This window comes from Euprymna scolopes, chromosome 11 (assembly GCF_053919585.1).
Source record: "Euprymna scolopes isolate OS-2025 chromosome 11, ASM5391958v1, whole genome shotgun sequence".
Lineage (NCBI taxonomy): Eukaryota > Metazoa > Mollusca > Cephalopoda > Sepiida > Sepiolidae > Euprymna > Euprymna scolopes.
In genome coordinates, this window is record NC_136492.1 from 109104848 (window position 1) to 109132582 (window position 27735).

The window sequence follows — 27735 nt, forward strand, 5'->3', positions numbered from 1 at the left end:
AGAAGCTACAAATACCTTTTTAATATGTTTCCATTATGCCATTTTAAATTTAAAATGGCGTAATGGAAACACATTAAATGGTATAACTGTCTCTGGATGCAAAATTCAACATAATGATAGGCAAAGTAGCCATGGCTCATCTAGCCAAGAGAGTTTGGGACAACACTTGGCTGACACTAAACACAAAGAGATGGTGAGAGTATACCAGGCCTGTGTGCTGAGTATTTTTCTTTATGGTAGCGAGTCTTGGACGTTGTACTCGCATCAAGAACAAAAACTGAACGTTTTCCATGTGCACAACCTTAGACGTCTACCTAAAGGTATCTCCTGGCAGGATTGAATCACAAACATAGTTGTCTTGTACCTGGTTGGCATACGATGCACGTTTGCCATTCTAGCTCAGAGACGCTTGTGTTGGCTCGGTCATTTGTGCAAGATGAAAGTTGGTCACATTCCAAAGGACAACCTGTATTGTGAGCTGGTTTCTGGAACACAACCAATCGGACGACCAACTCTGCACTACAAGTACACCTGCAACCGAGACCTGAAGACTTGTGGCATTCAGCCACAAGATCTCGAGTCGGTCATCCGATCGCACAGCTTGGTGAGCAAAGGTCAAGTACGGCATCAGATTAACAGAAAAGAGAGAAAAAAAAATGAAGAAAAGAGAACCTACAGACGAGAGAGGATACAGTCCACCCTTGCTACCCCACCATTCATATTGCTGAGTATAACTGCAGCATCTGCCAACGTAGCTGCAAATCTAAAATTGGACCATTTAGCCACAACAGACGCTGTAATAAACCAATCTAGACGCAGAATGCCATTGTCTCAAGAGACAGAAGGTTGCCAATAAAAAAAAAAAAAAAATTTTCCAACACATTCTAGTATGTAATAGATATTCAACCGATGACTACAACAATGATGATGAAGAAGAAAAATAAGTTATTACATTGCACAAATAAAGTTGAAATATCCAAATATATTAATAGCTCAAGATTGAGCGATTGATTTCTCTATAATTTCAACTAAAATAATCAAAGTGACGTTAGCTTAAAGCAATGATTTGGGTGTAAAAACCGTATTTGTTGTGAGGATTACGTAAAGACTAGAAAGTAGCAAAAAAATCCATTGATCAAAATAAGACCAGCCTCAATTTTCGATGATTTAATTTCGTCAATGGTGGATGGACGATTATAATGCCAATGTTTCTAAAAAAAAAGAAAGAAAAAAGTCAGATAACTGACTGTTTACTGTGAATGCCCACCGACATGACATTTATAGGTACTTACTTTTTTTTTTTTTTTTTTTTTTATTACATTTTCACCCCAAACAAGGCAAATTGCCACTTTGGTGTAGGGGGCTACTATCAGGGGCAACAACTACTGGGGTACTATGCAGGGATTTGGGCAGCAAGGTGTTGGTTCACGTTACACTTGAACTTCTGCACGTCAGTACTGTTGGGGAAGCAGGGACCTGGAATGGAATTCCAGAGTCTAGCGGTTCTGGGGAAGAAACTATTGGAGTAGACAGATCTTTTACATCTAGGGATCTCTACAGTGTGGGGGTGGGATTTAGCAGTCTGTCGGGTTTGTCGAGGGTGCTCACGTCATGGAGGCACAAGTGATTGCAGTTCGTCAGAGCATTCACCACTAAAATACTTGTAGAACAGGCAGAGTGATGCAACATTTCGTAGATAGGACAGAGGCTGAAGCTTAGATGCCAGTTCAGGGCCTATCAGATTTGCGACTCTCTTTTGAACTTCGTCAAAGAGCGAGAGACTAGTAGCAGATGCACCAGCCCAAATGTGACAGCAGTAACCCATACATGGGCGAATGGTGGCCTTATAGAGGTATAGGATACTTTCGGGTGTTAGTAGTTGTCTAGCACGGTAGAGAGAGCCCACCTTTCTTGCAACGGCCCTGGCAATGCCTTCAATGTAATTGTTCCAACTCATGTTTCCTGTGAACGTTAGGCCAAGGAGTTTGAAAGATGTACTCTCAGATAAAGAGTCGTTGGCCATTGCTATAGGTGGTAGAGAGGGTTTCTTGTAATTATTGAATGAAACTAGTTTAGTCTTGGCGGCATTGAATGTGACCAACCATTTTTGTCCCCATTCCACTACAGATTGGAGGTCTTCCTCTAGTGTTTCTGTTATATTCCTAAATACTTAGGAAATAAAGACAAACGTGAGTTACACCGAGTGGTATGTGTAATGGGGTTTATTTATAATACAGAAACGTAAGGCTGCTCGCCTAAGGTAAATAGAAGTACATAGTAACAAGTATGGGGAAGAAAGTCTGATAATCAACACGTAAGACTATCCGTCTTACTGCGACTGCTTGTCTGCCGCTGTCTGCCAAACAGTCCAATATATATATACAGTTTGTAACCGGTGTATAGCCAGTTATGTTCCTTCACAACACCTCCCCCTGAAGCTGAAATCTTCCTGATTTTAGCTTAAATACCTCTTCCTTTTAGGGTCAGGGCTTAATCTCCTGGTAACTTTTCTCTTTCTTGCGCTTTTCCTTCTGGTCAGCGTTACCCGGGGTAAAGGTTTCTGTCCAGCCCGTATGGTCGGTTCAAGCGAAATATTCATTGTTTGCGGTACACACGCTGGTTTTGGTATATCAAAAATATCGCACAATGTTTCCATTGGTGTCTCTTCCACATTTGGAGACAGTCTGGGACGTATTTGATTTCTGTGTCTTTTGCAGACAAAACTTAATCCTTGGATGGTATAGACCATGCTCCCAATCCTTTTTTTGATAATACCTTCAACCCACTGATTTCGTCCATTTTGAAAATTTTTGAAATATACATTTTCACCTGGGGAGAAGCACTTGGTATTAAGGTTTTCTTTTTTGAAAACTTTCTTTTTCTCTGGTAGCAGCCTATCGAAGACAGATCTTATCTTTCTTGCAAACATTAGCTCAGCCGGGGAAGAATTGACATTATTATTAGGATTTGGTGTCACCCTGTAAATTGCTAAAAATGTTTGAATACATTGTTCGTCTGTGTCCGTAGTAAGATTTTTCTTAAGTGCCCTTTTAAACGTATCTACAAATTTTTCGGCCAACCCATTCGATCGTGGATGGTACACAGGTGTTGTCATATGTAGAATATTTAGTGAGTCACAGAATTCTTTGAATTCATGAGCAGTAAATGCTGTTCCATTATCGCTCACTAAGGTTTTTGGCACTCCAAAACGGCTAAAAATTTCATTAAGCGCACTCACAGTGTTTTTTGCTGTTGGATGTCTAAACTTAAATATTTCTGGCCATTTTGAAAAAGAATCTACAATAATCAAGTAAAAATAACCATTTATAGGTCCCGCATAATCAATATGCAGACGTGACCAGGGTAGGTCCGTCTTTGGCCATGGCGTCGTTTTTACTGGAGGATCTCGAGCTGCTAATTGACATCCTCTGCATGTCTTGACACATTTTTCAACTTCCTTGTCCATACCAGGCCAGTACACATATCCTCTCATAAGGGATTTCATTCTCGAAATGCCCGGATGACCTGTATGAAATTCCTTCAGAATTTTCCTCTGTAACGTTAGTGGAATTACGATCCTCTCACCATACATGAGCACATCTTCACAGATGGAAAAAGGCGTTGTTTGATCTACCTTTTTATTTTTTTTTATCCATCCCAATTGATTTTTCATTTTCTTAATGAAAATGTCATTTACTGCCTCTTTTTTTATTTTTTCGAAAGTTACCGGAAGTTCACGTATCATATTACACATTGAACTTGTACATTCACTTTCGTCTTTAAGCGCAGCAATTACCGTTTCTTCGAAACTTTCGCTTCTTTTAGGGATCAACCGTGATAATGCATCTGCGTGTCCTAACTTTTTTGAGGATACATGTTCCATCTTAAACTGATAGTTTAAGAGGGTTACAGCCCATCGCTGTAATCGATTCGCAGTATGTGTGGGAATGCCTTTCTTTGATCCAGATATGGTAAGTAGGGGTTTATGGTCGGTTTGCAAAATAAAAGATCGTCCATGGAGAAATCGATTGTACTTTGTAATTCCAAATATTATCGACAGCGCCTCTTTTTCAATTTGGCTGTAATTTTTCTCCGCTGCAATCAACGTTCTTGAAGCATGGGCGATAGCTTTTGTCCTACCATCCTCATACTTGTGAAGTAATACAGCGCCAACACCGTAATCACTGGCGTCCGTTGCTAGTATTAGTTCCTTTTCTGGATTGAAATGTGCCAATGCTAAGTCTGACAGTAGACATCTTTTGATATTTTGGAAAGCAGATTCACATTCCTTATTCCAGTTCCATTTAACACCCTTTTTCAGTAACTCGTTAAGAGGAGCTCTTAAATTATGTATGTTAGGGATGTAAATTGCATAGTATTGAACTAATCCCAAAAACGATTTTAATTTTGTCACTGAATCTGGAGCAGGCATCTTTTCAATTGCTTCAGTCCTTTGTGGATCCGGTCTTCGACCCTCTTTGTCGATTATTTGACCTAGATATTTAATTTTTTTCATAAAAAAATCGCATTTTTCTGGGCTCAATTTAAAACCAAATTCCTGTATTCTTTTGAATACTTCTTTTACATGCTTCTTATGATCTTGCAAATTTTCACTTTTAATTAGGATATCGTCAAGGTAGGCCATTGAAAATTCCAACCCTGCCAGCATCGTGTCCATAATTTGCTGGAAAATAGCAGGAGCAACCTTTAATCCAAAAGGAAGCCTCTTTAGCTTAAAAATGCCCTTATGAGTATTTATGCCTAAGTATTTGGAGCATTCATCGCTGATCTTAATTTGCAAGTAAGCATCTGAGAGGTCTATCTTAGAAAAAATTTTTCCTCCGTTAAGCTTAGAGAACAGATCTTCTGCGGACGGAAGGGGATAATTATGGTCCAATAGACAGTCATTTAAACCCGTTGAAAAATCTCCACAGACCCTTATTCTGTTATTTTTTTTCTTTACATACACGGTTGGACTTGCCCAATCTGTGTGGTTAACTTTTTCAATGACTTCCAGTTGTTGAAGTCTATCCAACTCTTTTTCGATTGCGTCCATCGCTGAAAAAGGCACATTCCTTTTAGGTTTGAATACTGGAGTGGCATTTTTCTTTAATTCAAATTTTGCCTCTGTCTTAATACAGAGTCCTAGTCCTTCGGCAAAAACATTGGGAAATTCAGTTTTCAAATCCTTCAGGAAGTCTTCCCTTTGGTTTGCTTTTTCTGCAGTTAAAACGTTACAAAACGAATTTATGGGTTTCTCCCATAAATTAAACAGGACAATCCAATCTACCCCAAACAGGCATGTATTCTTTCCTGGTACGACGTACACTTTGGATTTATGAGTCTGGTTAGCGAATGTCACTTTGCATTTTAATTCTCCCTTGAACTCTAATCTTTTGCCGCACACACTTCTCGCCGTCTTTCTGGTTTTCGTTAATTCAGGTCGACCTATCCTTTTCCATATATCTTCATTTATAATACTAATATCTGCACCGCTATCCAGAAGCAATGTAACCAGATGTCCATTTATCCGAACATCAACATATTTCCGTCTTTCGCAGCTTTTTTCTTTATTCATGCGAAGCGTATTTACATTATCGGTCCCTTGTCTTTTCTTCTGGGCACAGTATGTTCCCTTGTGACCTCTGAGACCACATTCATAACATATTTTGTTCCTAAACCAGCAGGTCTTATTGTTGTGTCTTAAACTACCACAACATTTACACTTTAGCTTTGGGTCTTTGTATCCTTTAAGGATCCTGTGTTCTTGGAACCTGGACTTTCTTGTGGTCCCTTGCCTTTTTACTTGCTGCACCTTAAAAATATTTTTCTCTTCAATGCGAGTGTTGTCTTTCTTTATGTTAATCAGACGTTGACACTCTTCAGTGACTTTTTGCAATGTTATGTTAGGATCCGCCTCCATAATTGTTAGGATCCGTGAACGTATATCTTTGTCCCTTGGTGCTGTGAGACCTTGTACAAAGATTAAACATTTAAATTGGTCTGCGGAAATTTCATTCAATTTAAATGATTCGCATAAACAGTTCACAGTGCAAGCATATTCTAGATAGTCTTCAGCTTCTGCCTTCTGAATGTTCAAACATTTGTATCTAGAGTGAAATAGGCTATCCCTTTTATCAAATATTTTCGACAAGGTACTAATTGTTTCCTCGAACGAAACCTCCTCCGGTTTTTTTGGTAGAATTAGATTTGCATACTTGGTGTTTTCATCAGTACCCAGTTTTTGTAGTAGCAGGGTAACTTTTTCCTCATCGGTCCAGTCTAAACATCTTTTCGTAAAAATTGTTTCGTATCTTCTGTAGTATGCAGGGAAAGTAACACCAGTATCCGGGGAGTAACGAAATTCCGTTAGTGAATTTGAAATACCCTCGGCAGAAAAATTAGTCTTCTTCCCGGTCGACGTTAGAATTAGCTTTTCTAAATTCTTTTGCTGTGTCGACATTTGTCGTTGTAGTATGTTTGTTTGTTCTTGTTGTGCCTCTAAAGTTTTTTGTGTTCTTTCTTGTTGTTGTTGCAGCTGTTGCTGTAGCTGTTGTTGTTGAATTTGTTGTTGTTGTTGTTGCGCTAAAAATTGTTGAGTCATTTTTGTCTGTTCCTGGATGCTAAGGGCTAGAGCCTTAGTTAACTCTGCTAATTGTTCCATGTTAGCTTCTAGTACAAAAATGTCTTTTCGAATTCTACACAATAATTCCAAAGAAAAATCGTAAATTTACGTATATCGTAAATTAGTAGCAATATGCAGACACAACACGTTTCAACAAAGTTCATCCATAGTAATTCAACAGGCTTTGTAAAATAATTCTTTTTTTTTTTTTTTTTTTTTTTTCTTCTTCAACAACGTAAGTTCATACACAAAATATTTCTTACTTCCCACGACAAATAGTTCCAATTATTTATATAAAGGCAATAACAAACAATTAATTTTCCAAAAAAAAAAAATATATGGCTGCCGTTCCCACGTGGCATAAAATGGTACAATAGTCGTTGTATTTATATTTTTTCTTTCGAAACTCGTAATCCTTTAGTGTAGTTTCGAATTCAACTTGCGACCATTTTTTTTTTTTTTTTTTTTTTTTTTTTACTTGTCAAAATAAATATAAATTCCACTTTACCTTGAACATGTTTCTATAATTTCTTGTGAGTTCTTTACGAAGAAAAATCCGTACTTTTCGCTACTTTAGGTAGGAAAAAATTTTTAAATTCATTGACGCACGTGGTCAAAAATCCTTGTGTAGTTTGTTTTTTTCGTAACACAAAAAAATCCTTGCATTGTACACAGTCCTTGGTACGGTAATTTATCTCTGTTAAGAGAAAGAACATCCTTTCGTCGCCATTGTTATATTCCTAAATACTTAGGAAATAAAGACAAACGTGAGTTACACCGAGTGGTATGTGTAATGGGGTTTATTTATAATACAGAAACGTAAGGCTGCTCGCCTAAGGTAAATAGAAGTACATAGTAACAAGTATGGGGAAGAAAGTCTGATAATCAACACGTAAGACTATCCGTCTTACTGCGACTGCTTGTCTGCCGCTGTCTGCCAAACAGTCCAATATATATATACAGTTTGTAACCGGTGTATAGCCAGTTATGTTCCTTCACAACAGTTTCTGCCATTTCTTTAAAAATGTGTTCATTCGTCTTCCTGTCGTGCCTGTTATAGTTATAAGTTCCTCACATTCATGTGTTAATTGCGGTGGTCTGATCTACGAAATTAAGGATGGCTTTGTGTCTGGGCTTGAATCTCTCAATCAGCAGTAATTATCACTTCCAACACTGATGATTGTGTAAGTATAAAATGCTAGTGTCTGTAGGTATAAAAACAATTTAAAAATATATCTATAAACGGGGCTAGAAAATTACGGAACTCAAGAAACTCCTGCTCCCATTTCTGAACCCCATTACCAAGAATATCTGTTTAATTTATTTATTTGGGGCGGGGGGGGGAGACTTCCAAAATATATTTTAATCTACCAGACGTCTTTGGAAACTTATGTTCTTTTTAATGCTTAAAATAATAAATACTTAGCTGTTCTAACCCGGCTCAGTCCGGGAATTAATATTTTAATAATACATATTTATATATACATTATTTTTATTTCACAAAGTAATTCATTAAAATAGTTGACTTGTTTTCTAAGAAATTGTAATATATAAAAATTTGCCTTCTCTTTTTAGTAAAGACAGAAAAGATCCTAACCTGCAAGTCCCCGAATCAACAGAAAAGTAACCCGTGGGAATAATATACAGTGTTCTACATGCTAGGAAAACAATTTTAGTTCACATTATCCTCTGCCTGTATACATACTACCAGTTTCTTTAGCAACAATCATAAGCTGCCACATCGCAACTCCTTCCAATCAACAAAGCAACAGACATTTAAACACTTACAAAAATGCATTCATAAAGCAACTGTGTATTGCTCATCATTGCTATCTCTCTCTCTCTCTCTCTCTCTCTCTCCCCCCTCTCTCTCTCGTTAACACAATGTTTTGTGGTACTTCTTAGTATTGGGTACACAAGAAGTGCAGTGGAATTACTAGAGGTTGAAACAGGATAACCAGTCTGTATGCAAGAAGTGTAAAAGAAAAGAGATGAATTAGAAACTTATCAGGGGAAAGTATATCTGGATGGCAAAGCTATTGAGACTGTTGAGAAGTTTTTCTACATGGTAGAGCAATTGCTAGTGGCGTAGCAAGAATTAGGAGTGGATGGAATAAGGTCAAGTAATTTTTGTCTTTACTATCCAACAACGTTATCACTGACGACTAAGGGAAGAGTCTATCAGGCATGTTTACGCAGTGTGATGATGTATTGAAGTGAAACTTGGTCAGCGAAGGTTGGAGACATACGTTGCATGGTTAGAACTTATATCAGAATGATACGATGGATGTGTACTCTGAGTCTTAAAGACAGGTTTAGATCTGTTGACCTCTGAGGGGAAATTTAATCTGGACAGTATGGATGTGTGTAAAAGAGTAAACTTCGATAGTATGGCCATATTTAAAGAATGGATAAGAGTTCTTGAATTAGGTGTAAAACAATCAAGATAGCAGGTTTAGTTCACAAGAAAACATGGAGGAAATGATAAAAATGGACGGTTTGAAGATACTGACCTCCAAACCGTCCATCACATGCCAGCATACAAAACGGACGTTAAACTGGTGATGATGATGTGTTATTGTTTATGGTTGATAATGATAAAAAATAGAAGTGTTCTAAACAATTTTGGGACACGGTTACTATGCATAAGATGTGGTGATGTGGGCTATATTTCGTTTAAGTTATTTGTGGTGCAAAACTGCTCTGTTCATGGAATTCATTTTACCCGGGTGTCTTCTCATATATTATAGTAGAAGATCCTGACACTCCCTAAGAATGGATTACTCAGTCTATAAAAGACGCTAGCAAGCGATAACCAATGGAGAAAGAGAGCGAGCTAACATTCAAGATACATTTTTGAGTGTCAATCTTTTATTTGTTACATTGTATCTTTCGTACAATAAACTTATATTCCATTTTCACCCCAAACAAGGCACATTGCCACTTTGATGTAGGGGGCTACTATCAGGGACATAAGTTGCAAGGATACTATGTAGGGAGTTGAGCAGCAAGATGTCTGTTCACATTGCACTTGAACTTCTGCATGTCAGTACAGTTGGGGGAGCAGGAACTTGGAACGGAATTCCAAAGTCTAGCAGTTCAAGGGAAGAAACTATTAGAGTAGAAGGCTTTCTTACATCTAGGGATCTCTACTGTGTAGGGGTTAGGGTTATTTTGCTGATTGTCGGGTTTGTTGGGGGTATTTGCGTTGAGGGGGTACAAGTGCTTGGAGTTCATCGGAGCATTCACCATTAAAATACTTGTAAAACAGCAGAGGAATGCAACATAACGTCGATGGGATAGAGGCTGAAGCTTAGATGACAGGTTAGGACCTATCAAGTGGGCGACTCTGTTTTGAACCCTATCCAAGAGCGAGTGACTAGTAGCAGATGCCCCAGCCCAAAAGTGATGGATATATATATACAAGTGTAATGATTAAAGTTAAATTCTGTAGATTAAAATATACATAAAAATATATTCAAGTTAAGAATTTAATGCTTGAAACTAGGAATATATGGAAAAGAATTATATTTATTTCCTTAATCTATGGATTTTCAATAATGGCTCATATCATCAGAGGAAATAATATATATATATATATATATATACCTGTGAGTAAAAAATTTAAGTAACTTTGAAAAAGATATGCGTAGAAAAACAATATTTTATAAACTCACACAGAACTTATCAAACATAATTAAATAATTTCTTTATTGTTGATGGACACTTTTGTCTAAGATCAGCATCCGTTGATTCTGATCCAAGTTCTATTTTCTGCTCATCTTTTCTTTCTTGCTTTCCCCTTTTTTTCCAAATTTTTTTTTTTTTTTTTTTTTTTTTGTGTCTTTTATTTTGTTTCTCTGTTTCGTTCAATTTCTATCTATCCTTCTCTTTTTTACTTCTCTCTTTCCTATTTTCTGATTTCTTTCCATCTCTTATTTCTCTTTTCTTTCTATTTCATTCTTTTTATCAGCCTTTCCTTTTCTTTACCCTTATCGTTTTGTCGCTTTCCTTCGTTTTCTACAAACTTAAAAAAAAAAGCCATAAAATCAATACAGTTCACACACACTCTTTCTCTCTTATCTGTTGATCTCTTTCACTCTATTATTTTTCTTCTTTCTACATATTATTATCTCTATCGTTTCTCCTATTTCTCTCCGTCTCTTCTTTCTCTGTCTCCATGTTTCCCTCCTTTGCCACCTTTCTTTTCTCTATTTTTCTCTTTTTCTTTCTTTTCTTCCATCTCTTTTTTCTTTCTTTTCTTCCATCTCTTTTTTCTTTCTTTTCTTCCATCTCTTTTTCTTTTTCTTCCATCTCTTTTTCTTTTTCTTCCATCTCTTTTTCTTTTTCTTCCATCTCTTTTTTCTTTCTTTTCTTCCATCTCTTTTTTCTTTCTTTTCTTCCATCTCTTTTTTCTTTCTTTTCTTCCATCTCTTTTTTCTTTCTTTTCTTCCATCTCTTTTTTCTTTCTTTCCTTTTATCTCTTTTTTACTCTCTTACTCCAAATATAATCTCACTTTTCTCTTTCTATTTCTATCTAAAGAACAATAAAGGTTTTGAACTTGTTATGGATAAATTTTAAAGCATCTGCATTAACTTTTAAACTAATTGCTTTATATATACGAGGTGCCTTCAATACGTTTATAGTACACACATGAAACTCTAGTTCCATTCGAAGTAATCTCCTCCGGCTGCAATGCATTTGTTGTACCGTTCCAACAACTTCTGGAAGGCCCTATGGAAGGCCTCTTGTGTAAGCGTGTCAATGACCCTCGTTGCAGCCTCTTTCATCTCCTTAATTGCCTCATAACGACAGTCTCTAAGGTTTTCTTTGAGCTTAGAGAATAACCAAAAGTCACAGGAAGGAAGATCTTGTCTACAGGGAAGGTGAGGAACTGTCTTGGCGCCCATCTTGGTCAAATAGTCTGTCCTTGTCACGGACTATTTGATCAATTTGTATATAGAGACAATAAGTGCACAGTTTGATGTCAGTGTGGGAACTGTACACAATTATTCACAAGGAACTTTCCTTATGAATAATAATAATAATAATAATAATCCCTATGTATTTGTTCAATCGACTCTGGTGTTCTTACTTCCTTACTCCTCCCACAGCTCTCACCATCCCTCACAGACTTCCTGCCTTTCTTGAATCTCTTATGCCACTCAAAAACTGATGCTTGGTTCATTCAAGATGGTCCAAAGGCTACCTGAAGCATTCTATACGGTTCTGTGGCATTTTTTCCAAGTTTAAAAGGGAATTTTATTGCATATTGTTCTAAAGTGTCCTCATGTCCAGATTGCATTTTTGAAAGTCACCAATCATGACAATTATTTGAATCTGAAATCATAAAAATTGGTCAGTAATCTCATGATGTATAGCAATAACATACAAGAGTCTATGACAATTTTAAATGCCTGTGCAAAAAAAGTCTGGAAACTTATTTAAGGCACCTCGTACACTGAAAATCCATCAGAAATGTGAATTTTCTGCAAATGGCCAAAATAGACTTTTTTTTATATATATATTAGGTTGGTGCAAAAATTAATGTCGTTTTTTGATTAAAAAACAAAAAAAAAAGCATTATTTTTACACCAACCCAATATATATATATATATTATATTATTATATCTTAATATATAACATATATCTAAAACAAGTTATCGGATTTTCAATTGTTTTGAAAAATATGTAGAAAGAAAAATTCAGTAGTTTACTATTAAAAAACAAACAAATTCTTCTCGTCAAAATCTTTGAAATTTGCTTTCATTTACTTTCTCTGTTTGATTGAATCCTACATGTTTGATTGTTTGAACAATTTTTACGACCATAACTACGTCTTTTGGCGTGAATGATGCGCATGTTTTTGATCCTGATATTTTCAGATCTTATTTTATGTAATGAATCTGAGTTTTTTCTATTTACACTTTTGATCTTTTGTTTTATGTCTACTTCATTATATATATATGTGTGTGTGTTATTTAGAGACACTAGTGTTTATGCTATAGCAATCTCGTGTAGAATATGCTAATTACTGCCACTTGAAGGATTCAAACACTGTTGCAAAGTCACTGCAGCCTGATCATTAATTAACACGAGGAGGATGAGATTTTAAACTTTACATAATATCGAGTCAGCAGAACATGTACAGTTAACTTAGTTATATAGTGTTCAACATGAGAAGCCAGACTATTGTTTTATGCCTAGGTGTGTGTATATAGAAGAATACCCGTCCTAAGACCGTAAAAATTAATTTCCATCACTTTTATGTCCCCTTAAAGAGATCAAAATCAGCATAGAATAAACGTCTAGAATCATTAATCTAGTTTTGATTAAATCCATTACCTGATTTTGATTCGAGACAGTTTACATTTTAAAGCTTAAGTTAAAGAGTTTTAAGAAGAAATTAAAATTCAGGAAATTTTCTTCAATTGGTGTCTAATTAATCAAATTTAATGCAAATTTCTGATTTGCATTAAATTTGAACGGTGGTTATTAGCTACAAATTAAGCAAAATTCTCTGAGTTTTAATTTCTTTTAAAAACTTTTTAAGACTCTTCCCATGCCATTTCCTCAAAGGAAGCCAGTTCAACCTGCCTAGGTTGAATGCCGCTGTATTGCTGCTATTTGTTTAAGTAACAACAATATTATTGTTGTTGTTGTTGTTAATATTATTATTATTATTATTGTTATTATTATTAAATAAAATATTATCATTCTTTATTTTTCTTATATAAACGTAAAGCGACTTATTATTTTACCATTTAACTTACATACATGCTTGTGGTGTGTACAAATACACATACACAAATTAAATGACACTAGTGGCCTGGAAAAATCTTTACAGGATAGGCTAGGAAAAGCAATGACACTATTAGGCTGAGAAAACAAAAGAATAAGAGTTGATTGTGTTAAAAAAAGGAAGTTTTTAAAAATCAATGCTTTTTTGAGTAATAAAATTAATAATACAAAAAAAATGTGCATTGATTGTACAAATAAGACAAAAGCGGAATGCTCTCAAGTGCTCCTTAATAAAACAAAACTATGAAAACAATAGCAACATGTAACACGAAAGCAAACAGGTGTTTATTAGGGAGGGGGGTTATATTTTATTTTGTGAAGTTTCTCTCTTATTTTGATCTCTACATCTCTAACGATAAACTCTGGTTCAATTGCGGACCTGGTCAAATTGTTAGTCAAAAAACATGTCGCCAAAGATAGAATTTCAAAACAATGTTTTTCTTCTTTTTTTATATTAATAGAAAATTGTGATCCCCTCCTCTTCAGGCCTCTTCTGTATTTTAGTTGGCGCTCATGTAGTTTTTTTTTAATAATATTTCCAATTCTTCTGCAACTATCATCTTATTTTCTTTCTTTTTTGTAATGTTAAAGGCATTAACATTTTTTTAAACTCGTGTTCACCTCTAACAAGGCATATCGCCACTTGGGAATTAGGAGCTACATTTGGGACCATGCCTAGGAAAGATTAACAAGATGTTAGTTTACATTACATTTAAACTTCTGCATATCAGTACATTCAGAGAAGCTGGTAGCAAGAGGATAATTTTAAAATCAAGCTGTTTGAAGGAAGAAACTATTAAAGATTTCTGGCATTTAGGGACTTCAACAGTGAAGAGGTGTGATTTTGCTGCTAAGTGGGTTTGTTGGGATATGTACGTCGAGGAGGCACAAGTGCAACAAGTTCATCAGGACACATTCCATCAAAATACTTATAAAACAGACCCAGGGATGCAACATTGTGATGATGGGACAGGGGTTGGGGCTTAGTTGACAAAGCCAGACCTTTTAGGTGGAAAACTCTTTTTTGGACCCTATCCAAGAGGGAGCGACTAGTGGTAGATACTCCAGATGTGGCAACAATACTCTATGCATGGGTGAATGGTGGCCTTGTAGAGGTACAGGATACTCTCAGGTGTGAGTAGTCTTCTAGCACAATAAAGGGAATCCACCTTCTTTGCAGCAGCTTTTGCAATGTCCTCAATGTATTTGTTCGCGTTCATATTGCCTGTGAATGTTAAGCTGAGGAGTTTGAAGGTAGAATTTCAGGGTGTTATTTTTCATGGATATCGGTGGTTGGAGGGTTTCTTGTAATTTGGTATTGACATAATTTTGTTATATTAAAAATAAGTCTTTAAACTTTGTTTCATTAAGGTCATTGCAGTTTTCAGGTGTGCTAAAAATCGCCTGTGTAAGCTGAGAAAAGTACAATCCAACATAACCCACGATATAATCATAAACAAAATAGATCTGTCAGTCAACATCTACAAATCATACTTAACATGACATACTACGTCGAACTATTCTAAAACCATGTAAACTTACATAAGCGAAAGACGATAAATTATTTTATTTACTTTGGAATGCTTACGTCAAATACACTATATATCTATATAGTTGAGTTTTTCTCTCTCTGACGTTGATATTAAAAGCCTACTTTTTCAATTTAAAAAATTATTAAAACGAATTTATCAATATACTCAGGCATGGATATGCGAGCGACTACATGAAGATTAACTAATTTTCATATTCCTTTGAAAAACGAACTTTCATTAATTAGTTATTCATTTTTTATGGTTTTGTATTAGATGATTGGTTTTATTACGCTTAATTCTTTTATGCATAGTTTCTACATTCTGCATAATTGCATAGAATTTAATATCAAAACGTTCTAGCAAATGGAAATATGTATATAAATTTACCTTGTTGGTGGGTATGTATAAAAAGTCTCTACCAAACACCTCTCTGAATATTTGGTCTACAGACTTGAAATTTTATATATAGGGTATTTGGATCTGCAGCACACTTTCAATTTGGTTTTTAGCCGGCAAAAATTGCTGCTAAGGGACCAATTGAAAATAAAATAGCATACTCAAATTTATAATCATGGATTAAGCAATGTTATCTTTTAATTATTTTTATGCACATGGACTTGGCTAATAAATAAGGCTGGAGAGTTATATGGTTTGGGTTCAATTCTAGCTGATGGTACCCAAGTCGTTCTTTTCTTATTTTCGAAATCACTACTATATATTGGGTACAATATAATAATCGATAGAGATTTGACTATAATAATCAATACAAAATCTGCATAAATTAAAATATCATATTGAAGTGTATTTTACGATTGGACAACGCTAGGCAGCCTACTTATATATATATATATATATATATCTTTTTTCTTTTTGATAATGGTGTGGTGGAACTAACCTATGCTACCTACGAATAGATTATTCCAATCTCTATAAATACCGGGAGACTAAGCTGTAAGGTGTCAGTCAATATCCGGTACTTGTACTGGGCTGGTCACTAAAGCGTAGTGTCTGCACAAATGTTGCACTTAAATTAATTGTCCTCAGTCAATGGAGAGGGAAACCCTTCTACACTAAGGCAATTTTATTTTTTGAAACTGCCAGAGTGCCCCTTTTAAGGGGAGCTGGTTTTCTCCCATATTTAAAACGACCTTGTGTCACATTTTGTTTCATGGGGAAGCAAATAAATACTCAGTCAATATTCGGTAAACCAACTTAAGTCGTGCATCGGCTAAGACGAATAACCCACCTGTTGTATACGTTGCAATACATGTTGTTACTTTATTTTGGCGTTCTGTTTTTCTTTATAACCCTTTAATAGTGACGACTTCGGATTTCCAACCAACAGAGGTCACTCGAATTTAAAATACCTTCAGCATTCAAAAGAACTCATGACGGAAAGCTGAATTAAACTAAAGCAAGTGTTCAGAAAACACTGAAGAAAGGAGAAAGAGTGGCACTTGCAAAAACCAAATAAGTTCATGGACAGAAAAGTTTGAATTGCAAACTCATGGAAAGTAAGAATATTTTCATATTTTTTCCTTCTCTTTGTTCGGGATCGTCACAGCATCTTGACGCACTGGTAAATACAAAAGAAAGAGAAATAGGAATTATTCTAGGGTTTTTTTGTTTTTTTCCTCATTAAATAAGGGTGTCAGTGAACTTTTTTTTTTTCTTTTAGCTGACTAAAATAAAGTACATACGGTTTTTGGCTTTTTCGTCATGGTCAACATTTTTTACTGCTTTATGGAAAAAAAGACATTTGCTTGGAAAAATATTGAATATTTCTGCCTATATATATATTTTCTCGTCTATGAAATGTCATTCTTTTTTGAAGAAATATTCTTTCCAAGGAATTTAAAACTGTATGTTCAATATTCGTTTGCAAAGTTACTAAATCATATCTCTAATATATTGATATAAGTATTAACTGCTACTTTTAAAGTGCTCCATGTGTTTATTTACAAAGAGATGTCCTGGATGGACGAGATTATCACCAGATGCCCCTGCATCTTTCAGCAGGACTCACCCCTGCACACAGACCAAGATGACTCAGGCATGGCTGCTCAAGAATGTTTCCTACAACTGATCACTGGACTTGAGCAGCCACGCCTGGATATGACTTAGGATAGCTGATTCCTGATTCCGTGGTTTGGAAGTAGAACTGCCGATTATCATCTACATGGTTCTAGGTTTAAAATGGATGCTAGTCTAGCCACACAGAAGAAATGTGGAACAGTCTGTCAGTAGATGACTATATATATATATATATATATATATATATATATATATATATATATATATATATATATATATATATATAGCAATTAAGCTAGACAAAATCTGCTGTGTTTTAAACAGAATAGGAAGTAGAAGTCAGCTGAAACTTCCTTTGAATGAAGCCCGGCCATTGGCTAATGAAAACTTTAACCCACAAGCGGGAATAGAAAATGAACCTGATTGGTTAGTTAACCAAATTAAATACCACATGGATATATATAAAAGCACCACGTAACATGAATTCCATGCATTTTAGCCTGACAATTCCTTACCGGGACGAAATGCAGAAGATTCTGCATAGCTTAATTGCTATATATTTTCATAACTTACTTAGTTCTACTCATATATTGAGCACTGTTAAAATAAATACTGAAAATCAATACATAAAATAGTTCACTGTCCGCTAAGCTTGAACCCCATCCCATTGCCCTAATATTCTTGTTTTTGTTTTACAAGTATTTTAAAGGAGTGTACTTCAAACTAACTGCTCTGGTACCCCTCGACATAAATATACCTGAAAAACCTGACAATCAACTAAAACACATCATTTCACTTTGGAGGTCTCCATATGTTGTAGGGCTTTCTTCTGTAATAGCTTCTTTCCTTAAATAGCAAAACTTCAGAATTTTCTCTCTGCTCCCAATTTCCCTGACTATACCAACATGCAGAAATTTAAACGTAAAGTGAACAAACATCTTGCTATACAACTCCCCACTTAGGGTGCCCCCTATAACTTGGCCCTTAATTATCAGTAGTCTCTTACATATGTCTCGGGGGCAATGCGCCTAGTTATGCATAAATTAGAGTACAAAAAAATATAATTCTAGAATATATTCTTTGGGTCAAAGTGTAATATCTGTTCTTCAGATGCAGCACTGCACTTTTTTGATCTCGGTTATGAAGAAGAAATCCTTCATGACTGAGATACATTTTTTAATTTTTGTTACTGACAAGAGTGCCCCTTTTTAGGAAGCAGCCCCCCCCCCACATTAAAAACCGACGTCATGTTTAACTCTGCCCTCATGGGGAGGCAAGTAAACAAAAAAAAATCTAGAATATATTTGGTTATGGAGTAGATCTCAAAAACTTTAGGAGTTTATAGACAGAAACTACAGCTATTACATTTATGTTGCGTTTGATTTTCCAGGCCATAAGTTGTTTACATGCTTAATGTAAGTAATTATAAATATGTCAAAACTGGCCTTCCCATTAAATACAGTGTGTCTACTTAGAAAAGGTTTCATTGCACATAAATCCGTCAGATTTATTAATCCGTAAAAATATTAACTGCATATTTTCGCCACTTCTCTTTTACAGCATCTAAAAGGTGGGTAAGCCAAACAAAATTTGCTTCCCTACTTATAATCAACAATGCTTACAACGTTTATTGCATTGTCAGATCTTTATTAACTCGCACAATTTAAGCTTGGCTGGTTTTGGTTAGATGTTATTAGATGTACATTCCGGTCAGAAGAATGCGTGAAACATGTGGAACAGCTCAGCACAATAAATTACATATTTGCTATTGTTGGGGGATAATGGTGGCTAAGTGATTAATGATACAGAGTGAACACCTGGATATGCCAAGTTCGAATCCAGTGTGTTCCCCATAAACACTTTTATTAACTCCCCACCGATTTCGTGTTCTCCTAGAGAGGAGGTAAATAAATTAACGTATTTGTTTCTAGAATTGTATCAAACACACATATTGATGTTTCCTTCGCACTCCGCCAGGTGTGAGCGACCATCACTCCAAATTGCTCCCCATACCATAACCGAGAAATCCTCATGTTTCAGCATTGGCTGCAGTCTTTTTAAGTCAAACTCTTGCTGAGGAAGCCTCCATACCGATACTCTTTCACTGTTGGGAAATAATGCAAATCGTGACTCATCAGAGACAATGATATTGGTTCAAAAGGTCATAGGTCTCTCCACCATCTCACGAGTCCAATCTTTTCTGCGCTTGATATTGGCAGAACGAAGAGGTTTCCTTTTTTTTTTTTTTTTAAATGGTAGTCACCACTTATCAAGGCCCGGAAGCCACTCGGGGATAAGGGTTATTGCGTGTACAGTAATCAATGGGATAATATCGTAGTAATCGTTAGTAATGGAGATTTAATAAAGTGTCTTACTTAAGGGGGCGGTTTGTCAGGAATTTGTTTATGTTGGACTTGAAGACATCCAAGTTGTAGTCAGGTGGGAAACAGGTAAATGGAAGAGAGTTCCACAGGCGTGCACTTCTAAGAAAGAAGCTTTGTTCATGGAATTTACATTTTGATTTAGGCACAGATAAAGAGTGGGGAAAATTATTGACAGTGGTTTCAGCTAGATGGGTGTTTTTCGTGAAAGATTGGCGAGGGGGGGGGACCAGAGATTAAAGCTCAGACGAGCACTTGCCATGGAAGTAACGATAAAACAAAGACGGGCTCGCAACGTCTCTTCTGTGGGAGAGAGGTTGCAGGAAAGAGAGGTTGCAGGAAAGAGAAAAGGCCATCCCCCACTAAGTTCTACCATAGTAGTTCAGCTTGTATTGCGATGTCAGAGGCTTAGCACCGAGGATCCTTTTCAGCATTTCTTTTCACAAAAGGTTCTTTCAGAGGGCTTGAGCGACCTGGATGAGGTTTTGTGCACTTTTTGTCCTCTCTTGTGAATTATGCAATCGCACTATAAACAGTAGAAATGAGTACTGAAAGATTTCCTGCAGTTTTGCATTGACTGAGACCACCTTTATGTTGACACACGATTAACTCTTGCAGAAATTATGATATGATGCTCCTTTGTTTCTTGGCATGCTTAAATGTTGTTAGATGTAAATATAAATAAGTATATATTAATCTTAGGAAAAATATTTATCTCAGTGTCTATTCTTTTCTGTCATGTGTGTGTGTGTGCATACATATATATATATATATATATATATACGAGCATTTCAGTCCGGCGTTGCCCGGGTGTTTGGATGTGTATGTTGAGCAAAAAAAAAAAAAGTGGTAGTAGGAAGGCAGGCTCGAACTCATACCGCAAAGGAGGAAAAGAATGGGGTAAAACCTAACGTTTGTGTTGTTACAACCACCGCCAAACCGGAAGCGACATTTTTTTAAATAAGGCTAGACAATCTAAAGGAAAGGATAACTTTAAAAAATATCGGCGAAAAAAGTGACCCCCACCCCCTGTAGAAAAGTGCCTAGTTGAAGGGGAAGCTATTAATGTTTTTAGCCAATTTTTCGATATTTGTCGTATGAAAGATCGAACTTTAAAACGATACTAATCTTGGTAAAATCCGTCGCCTCTATTGAAAGTTTAAGGCAGACATGCAAACAGACATACATACATTTATATATTGGTAACTAAAAATTTTCGACCCAAACTGATGAAAAAGCTTGCCCTATCTCTGAATACCCTTTATGTAAAATTTCAAATATTTAGACCAGAAATTGTCTGTAAAGTCTGTAGACTAAAAATTGACAGAATTATTGCGTAGGGAAATGTACACAGACACACACACAGACACTTTCACTTATATATATATATATATATATATATATATATATATATAAAAGTGAACGTGTCTGTCTGTGTGTCTGTGTACAGACTCGAAATTTGATATACAGGGTACTGAGATTTGGGAAAATCGATATGATCGGTTTTTGGTCAGAAATTTGGCTATTAAGGGGTCAAAGTTCAACGATTTGATCTTTGAGAACTCTACCAAACTCCTCCGACAATTTTGGGTCTAAACACTTAAAATTTTAGATATAGGTTGCTTGGACATGGATCTAACTTAATAACTTGATCTGAGCCCAAAACAAATGTTAAGGGGTCATAATAGGGACCAAAGTTTAAAAAAAATTGACCGTCTTTTTTTTTCTTTTTTTTTTGCTCAACATACACCTCCAAATACCCGGGCAACGCCGGGCACCCATACTAGTATATATATATTTTAAAATATGTAATGAAATCAAAGGGATGTAGTGTTTTTCTAATATATGCAATGGTAAACTTCAAACTAATATAGATAACAGTATTTATATATAGAAAATTTAATCCCAACCGAATAAAAAAAACTCAATACGCAATAAAGAATAGGGCTTATTATAAGAGAAAAGAAATTAAAACTGTAAGTTGAACTTTACAATCAAAATTTATTGTTCGACTGAATACTCCAAAAAACAATTTACAAAGTCCTTATTCCGCAGAGTTTCAAGCACTGCTATTCTTGTTGTTATTCTTATCAGAGGGCATAAAAAAAATCAGCAAATTATATTTATAGCAATGCTAGAATTTGCTAGTTATGACATTAAGTGAAATCGCAATTTATTGTAGTTATAAATTGCCAAATAAAAAAAAGAAGTGAAAAAATGTTGGATATATAAATATATATATATATATATATATATATATATTTTTTATTAACTGTTTGCTCATCATATATATATAAACAAACCGTGCATAATATTTCAGTAGCTCAAAGAGAAGTCGGTCTCCAGTTAAATGACTCGAGACCGACTTCTCTTTGAGCTACTGCACTGTTCGGAAAAAAAACCAATTTTCATTATTTCAGCTGTTTTGAAGGCTTTCCAATCGGATTATATGCATCGTCACGCTGGACTTATTTTGGACTCCATTCTCTCTAAATAACTATTTTGTATTTCGGATCAACTTGAGAGGATTTTCATGCAAGCTGAAATATTATGCGCGGTTTTTATTTTATTTCATTTTTAATTTTTTTAAATTTTATTTATTTAAATTTTTTTTTTTTTTTTTTATGAATTTTGCTAAGGGTTTTTCTTTTATTGGTTGTCTCCCCTGTGGCCTTGCCAGGCCACTAATATATATTCGTTGAGTATATAGGTTGAGAATTGTTCTCACACGCATGAATTCTCAGCTGAACAATATGCTTAGACATGATATTTTAATTTATACAGATTGCATATGTATTATTATACAATCAATCTTCTATTGAATATTATGTATTACAAGGAATAATTTTCCCGGTGAACTAAGTCGCAAAAAAAAAAAAAAATAATAATAATGATAATGTCATTCATCAAATTCCGTCTGTGTTTGTTTACATCACCGTAGCTGATATTTGGGCTTGACGATGAATTCACTGCAAAAAAATCACTTCCGATTAATCTCTAGTTTTTAAAATATGCAAAAGAAGAAATGATTTGAGGTGACTTTAAATCGTACCTTTTTTATCGTAAATTGAACTCATTAAGAAAAAAAAATTAAAATAAAATGGTAAGATACACCCAGGCTTGAACAGTAGTCGTCTAGAACTGAGCTATATCTCCAGATGTCAATAATTCTTTTTGTTTGTTTGTTTTTTTAAGAATAAATCATTTACTAAGATTTTATTACCTTCCTTGCCGGTGTAACATAAAATATTCCCCTGTAGAAAATTATTTTTTATCCAAAAGAAAGAAAGACTATTTTTAGGATCGTTTTTTTTTCTATTTTTCAATACTTATCGGATGAATTTCTGTACAAAACATATCTAAGAACACTGCCAGACATATAAATTAGCTTTGTGTGAAATTTGCAAAAGATAGGCTCAGCCGTTTCGGAACCTATGAGGAAGGAACTCATGCATACATAAAGTGACTTTTATTTAATAGATAGGTTGATAGATACACCCACACGACCTGCAACTCCAAAGTTTTGTATATACAGGGTACGGACGATATTTGTTCGCACGATTAAAAAAATAAAATAATAGTTTTTATTCATAGACATTTTGTTAATTTGATTTCATAACTTGTCTACGCCAAGTTTAATATGGTCAGTTTAAGCACATTATATATATATATATATATATATATATTTGTTGTATATTCTATGGAATTATTTTCTTTTCTTTTTCATTTTGATTATGATCCTGCATGACTGTTGGAAACGGGCTCCTAGCACTATCCAAAACAAAATTAATATAATTCAGTATCAAGTTTGTATATTTATGTGAAAAATGATTGTAGCTATTCAATTTCTATATTTATATTTCCCTCCTCTCTCTCTCTCTCTCTCTCTCTCTCTCTCTCTCTCTCTCTCTCTCTCTCTCTCTCTCTCTCTCTCTCTCTCTCTCTCTCATATATATGAATGACAATTACTCTTTTCGGTTCATGTTGCAGCAAATTGTTTTCTTTTTATGTGGTCCTTCATGGGCTGTATTATTTGTTGGTTAACATTTATGAAGCACATACACATTTATTGTGGACAGTCCATCTGCTGATGGCAAGTAACATTGCAATAACATGAAAACATTACGGTTTGCTCACACATATGAATTCTAATTTTCATTTTTACTAGGATTATTTTGATTGACTAGTTGCAGTCATATATTGTTGTTACATACTAGACCATCCATGACGCAGTGGGTCAGTATTTATTGTTATTTTTGATCATTGTATGGATGAATAATATCTAAAATTTAAAAAAAAAAACCCACACTTTTTACCATAAACTGGTACAGAATTCGTTAAGGGAGGTCGATTTTCACGACTTATATGTACTAAAGGAAAATAATTGATATTTTCTTAATGTTACTTCCCTTGTATTGACTCATTCCTCGAAGGATCTATATAAAGGAGTTCTGTATGTGTGGAGAGAGGAATAGGCTTGACAGAGGCAAAAAAGGAGCGTGGAAGAGGGAAAACGATGAAGGGAAAGAGAGAAAGATAGCTGGAATAGACAGAGGTAAAAATTTTAATTTCACTTTTTCCCTGGGCAACATAGGGTAACTCTGCTAGTAGATATATATTTCTTTGTCATTAAAAAAAAATTGTAGTATCTGTTCAGTTATCATCCTCCCTGACATTACCTTATCCTGTGGTGTTAGTGTTGTATATGTTTGTTTGTCATTATATTATTTCCTCTTGTTTTTACAAGAACTCTAAAAGTATTCACAATGATTCAATGGTTTTCCTATTGCTATAAACTTCCATTTTAAACATAAAATATCTTTTTTGTGAATATGTAATGTTGTATACGTTTACACACGTATTCACGTGTAGACACCTGGGACCCAACACGTTGTAGCAGAGTACGCTGGAAGGAACATAGGACAAGTAATAACACGACTCCTATTTTTTTTTTTTTGTAACAACATTCATTTCCAGGTACTTTCCCCGAATAAAACATGATTGTGCTCCTTCTCTCTAACTTCTGTCCTCTCGAACATCGTTTTAAACATGCTCTTGAATGTGCTGAATTTCGTCAGTCTGTGCACACGATCGTTTTATAGTCTTTTTCTTCACACACGGCTCGGCATTTGTATATGCACGTCTGCACTCTGTTAGAAATATATGCCTTCTGAACTCATTGGTTTGTTTTTCATGCTTTTTTTACCGTATAATGCCTTTTCGTTTTTCTTACATTTGATTATAAAACCTGTAAAACTTTTCACTGAAAATATTTCTCTGGATTCAGCTCATCTCAAAAATACTTTTCTCATTACAAAACACCCCAAAACTGGTGCGGAACAAATCCCTAATGTCCAACATCAATAACACCAGTAAAATAGTAAATCTCTTTTTTTTTTTTTCTTTTAAATGTTTTATCAAAAGACTTTTCGAGAAAGTAGGGAGTATTGACAGTTATCTGAGCCACTTTTACCCTATGTCAATTTCTTTGCCAACATGTTGGGATTAAAGTGTAGTATCTGTCCAGTGCCCAGCCAGAGGAGTCGAGTCCCTTCTCGATTAGGGCAATGTTTATCTTTGTCATATTCAGTGTTCCTTTTGGAGGAGCTCGATGCTTCCTACATAAAAATCATTGTGTCTAATTTTTTTCTTCATGGAGAGACAAGTAAATAGGGTTGCGTACAAAAATATCAACACAGTAACCGTTTATGTAAACATATCTTTGCAATTTTACCAAATTATTAATAAATCTGATTGGGCTCCTTGTCTGGACCAATGTGACTCTCTCTCTCTCTCTCTCTCTGTCTCTCTCTCTGTCTCTCTCTCTCTCTCTCTCTCTCTCTCCAGATTTCCCTGTCTTTCATCAGCTGCCTCAGAACTTCAGGATCACAATTTGCTGAATGTATGTAAATCTAGATCATCCTATGCGTGTGCGCCCATGCCCTAGAATCCATAGCAATATAATTCTCACCAGCTCTTGCTTACTTCTCTAGCAGTGGCCGGCAAATTGTAGATATCGCTTCCTGATGGTAATAGATATGGCAGGTAAGTTGCCATAAAGTTGCTACTTCGTGGGATGATCTTGCCAAGATATATTTAACACTGTTAGTAGCATACGGGTCTACGTGCCGTCTAGTTTTCTCTTGGTGAGTGCGGTATTTATTTAAAGCTGACAAATTATTCAAAAGTTTCATGGTAATACTTTTGGAACAATGTGTAGTATATGTTCTGGTACTGCACTTCATCTTTTCTGTCTTTCGTCAATGAAGGAGAAATTCTTTTAGATAATTGGCGCTTCTACATCATGAGGACGAAATTTCGGAAATAGTAATACTGAATTTCCCATGAAAACAATGGTATCTACGTATTCCTCGTATTTTTAAGATGATTATATCCAAAAATTACGACAATCGATGAGGTAGAAAATTATTTATTAAAGAAAATAAGAATAGAATTTGAAAAAAACGATCGTAAAACACAGAAGAGTTCAAAAGAGAGGTAATTTCCGTTTTGATTTAAACAAAATGGCAGTAATTTTTCACCTAACACAAAGTTTTTTTAAAAAATAATTCAGTAATTCAGGTAATTCTGACTGCATAATTTGGAAGCTACCATTGTAACTTATTAGAATTGACAAAAAAAAAATAAATCAGTTGAAATGATTGTTTTTTATCTGAAAACTCCATTTATCGACTACAAAATTTCGTCCCAATAGTGTAGAAGCGCCAGATAATTTTGATTACAATTTAGAATTTTCTCATTTGGAGAAACTGGACATTCTTCACATTAAAAGCCAACCTTGTAATCTTACTCTGTGGGGAGGCAAGTAGATAGGAAGTCTAATTAAAAGTTGTAAAATATTAGCCACTACACAGTAATTAGTAGAACTTAGGATACCCAAATTTCACCAAATTGTTCTTCAGTTCTAAATTGTAAGTTAATATTAGGTTGGTGCAAAAATAATGTCGTTTTTGACGGTCAGATATTAACGACATTATTTTTGCACCAACCTAATAACAGTTTTCACCCCACCCATAAAAAAAAACAAAGACATACACACCACAACCAAGCAAACAAGTCATTGAGTATACCCCACCCTCACAAAATATATTTTTTCAAATCCCATTTAAAAACAGAATTTCATTACAAAAATGAAATTCACCCAAAATGCATTTCATAAACAAGTCAGCTATTTTATTATTTGTTAATAGTTGAAAAAAATCATTTCATTTTAGCTCCCCTGCCCACGAAAAAGAAACTATTGAAAAACATTACCTTAACGTAATTATATTTAATAATATATATAGTTTATATAATTACCAAAAGTATCAATTTTAATCAGGAAAAGTAGTTTTACTTCTTTTTTTTTTGTTCAGCCTTTTACAATAATATCATGAGGTTTGCGTCCATGCTCATTATCCATAAAAAGCAATGTCTTTTCTTTTAGTTATAACTTGAACACTGATATATAAAAAAAAAATCTGATAAAAAAATGTTTCTTGTCCAGAATTCTCCATATTAAAAAAAAAAGAAAGAAAATCTGAAATATTTACATACACATGATGAAACGAAAATATACTATTCCAAAAATCACATAAATGGATAAAGGAGTTTTATTTTTAAATAAGAAAGTCAGATTCTATGAGTATCGAAGGAGTGACTGTCTCGCCCGCCATTTTGAAAAAATCTAAGAAAAAAAAATTACAGATAACTCAACAATAATTGAAAACTGGTAAAATTTATTTTGTTATGCCTACAAATTCTCCTTAATCACTGTTTTTCTTTATAAAAATATAACTACTTGATCAATTTATGAATATTTGGAATATATTTTCGTTTCGTCACAGGCACGTACATAAAACAGACTATTTTATTCATTTATTTATTTATTTAAAATATAGCGGGAATTCTGGACAAGAACCAAAAAATAAAATGGAGTTCAAGGTGAGAGCAGGAGTTTCTTCGTTTCCTTAATTTTCCTGGGAAATCATAGTCGACTATTTTATGCAATTAATTGTAGACTAATAGACTAAACAAGCAGTTGTAGGTGAATTTGCTAACTAGACTGATTTTAAATAATGTAATGTATAGACCCAAATCTGAAATATTTCCAAGACAATCTTCTGTTTTGCAAGACATTACATTTTTGTAACCAATGAGAAAAGTGTTCTCACAATTAAAAATGAAAAAATATTTTTTTGTTTGTTTATTTTTGTTTTTCAATCTCGGAAGCAAGGAAATAGACATACAAAGGTCATTTGATAAGTTGAGTTCTTTGGTGGGGGGGGGCAGGTGGTAGTAAATGCAAGGGAATTGGGATATGTCTGTGTGAGAGAATGACATTTCCAAGTTGAGGGTCTG

The 27735-nt window shown here is 34.8% G+C and overlaps 1 protein-coding gene across 10 annotated transcripts in view; it reads left to right on the forward strand.

Annotated features, from left to right (window-relative positions):
* The window catches only part of LOC145288065 (uncharacterized), a 612213-nt gene that overhangs the window by 238974 nt on the left and 345504 nt on the right, over positions 1 to 27735 (forward strand). For 4 of the 10 annotated variants that reach the window (XM_080136114.1, XM_080136113.1, XM_080136118.1 and 1 more), the window contains exon 3: positions 16278 to 16473. The exons of the other annotated variants lie outside the window; for them this stretch is intronic. The gene's annotated coding sequence lies outside the window, so the exon portion shown is untranslated. The remainder of the gene's footprint in view (positions 1 to 16277; positions 16474 to 27735) is intronic. 10 annotated transcript variants of the gene reach the window in all.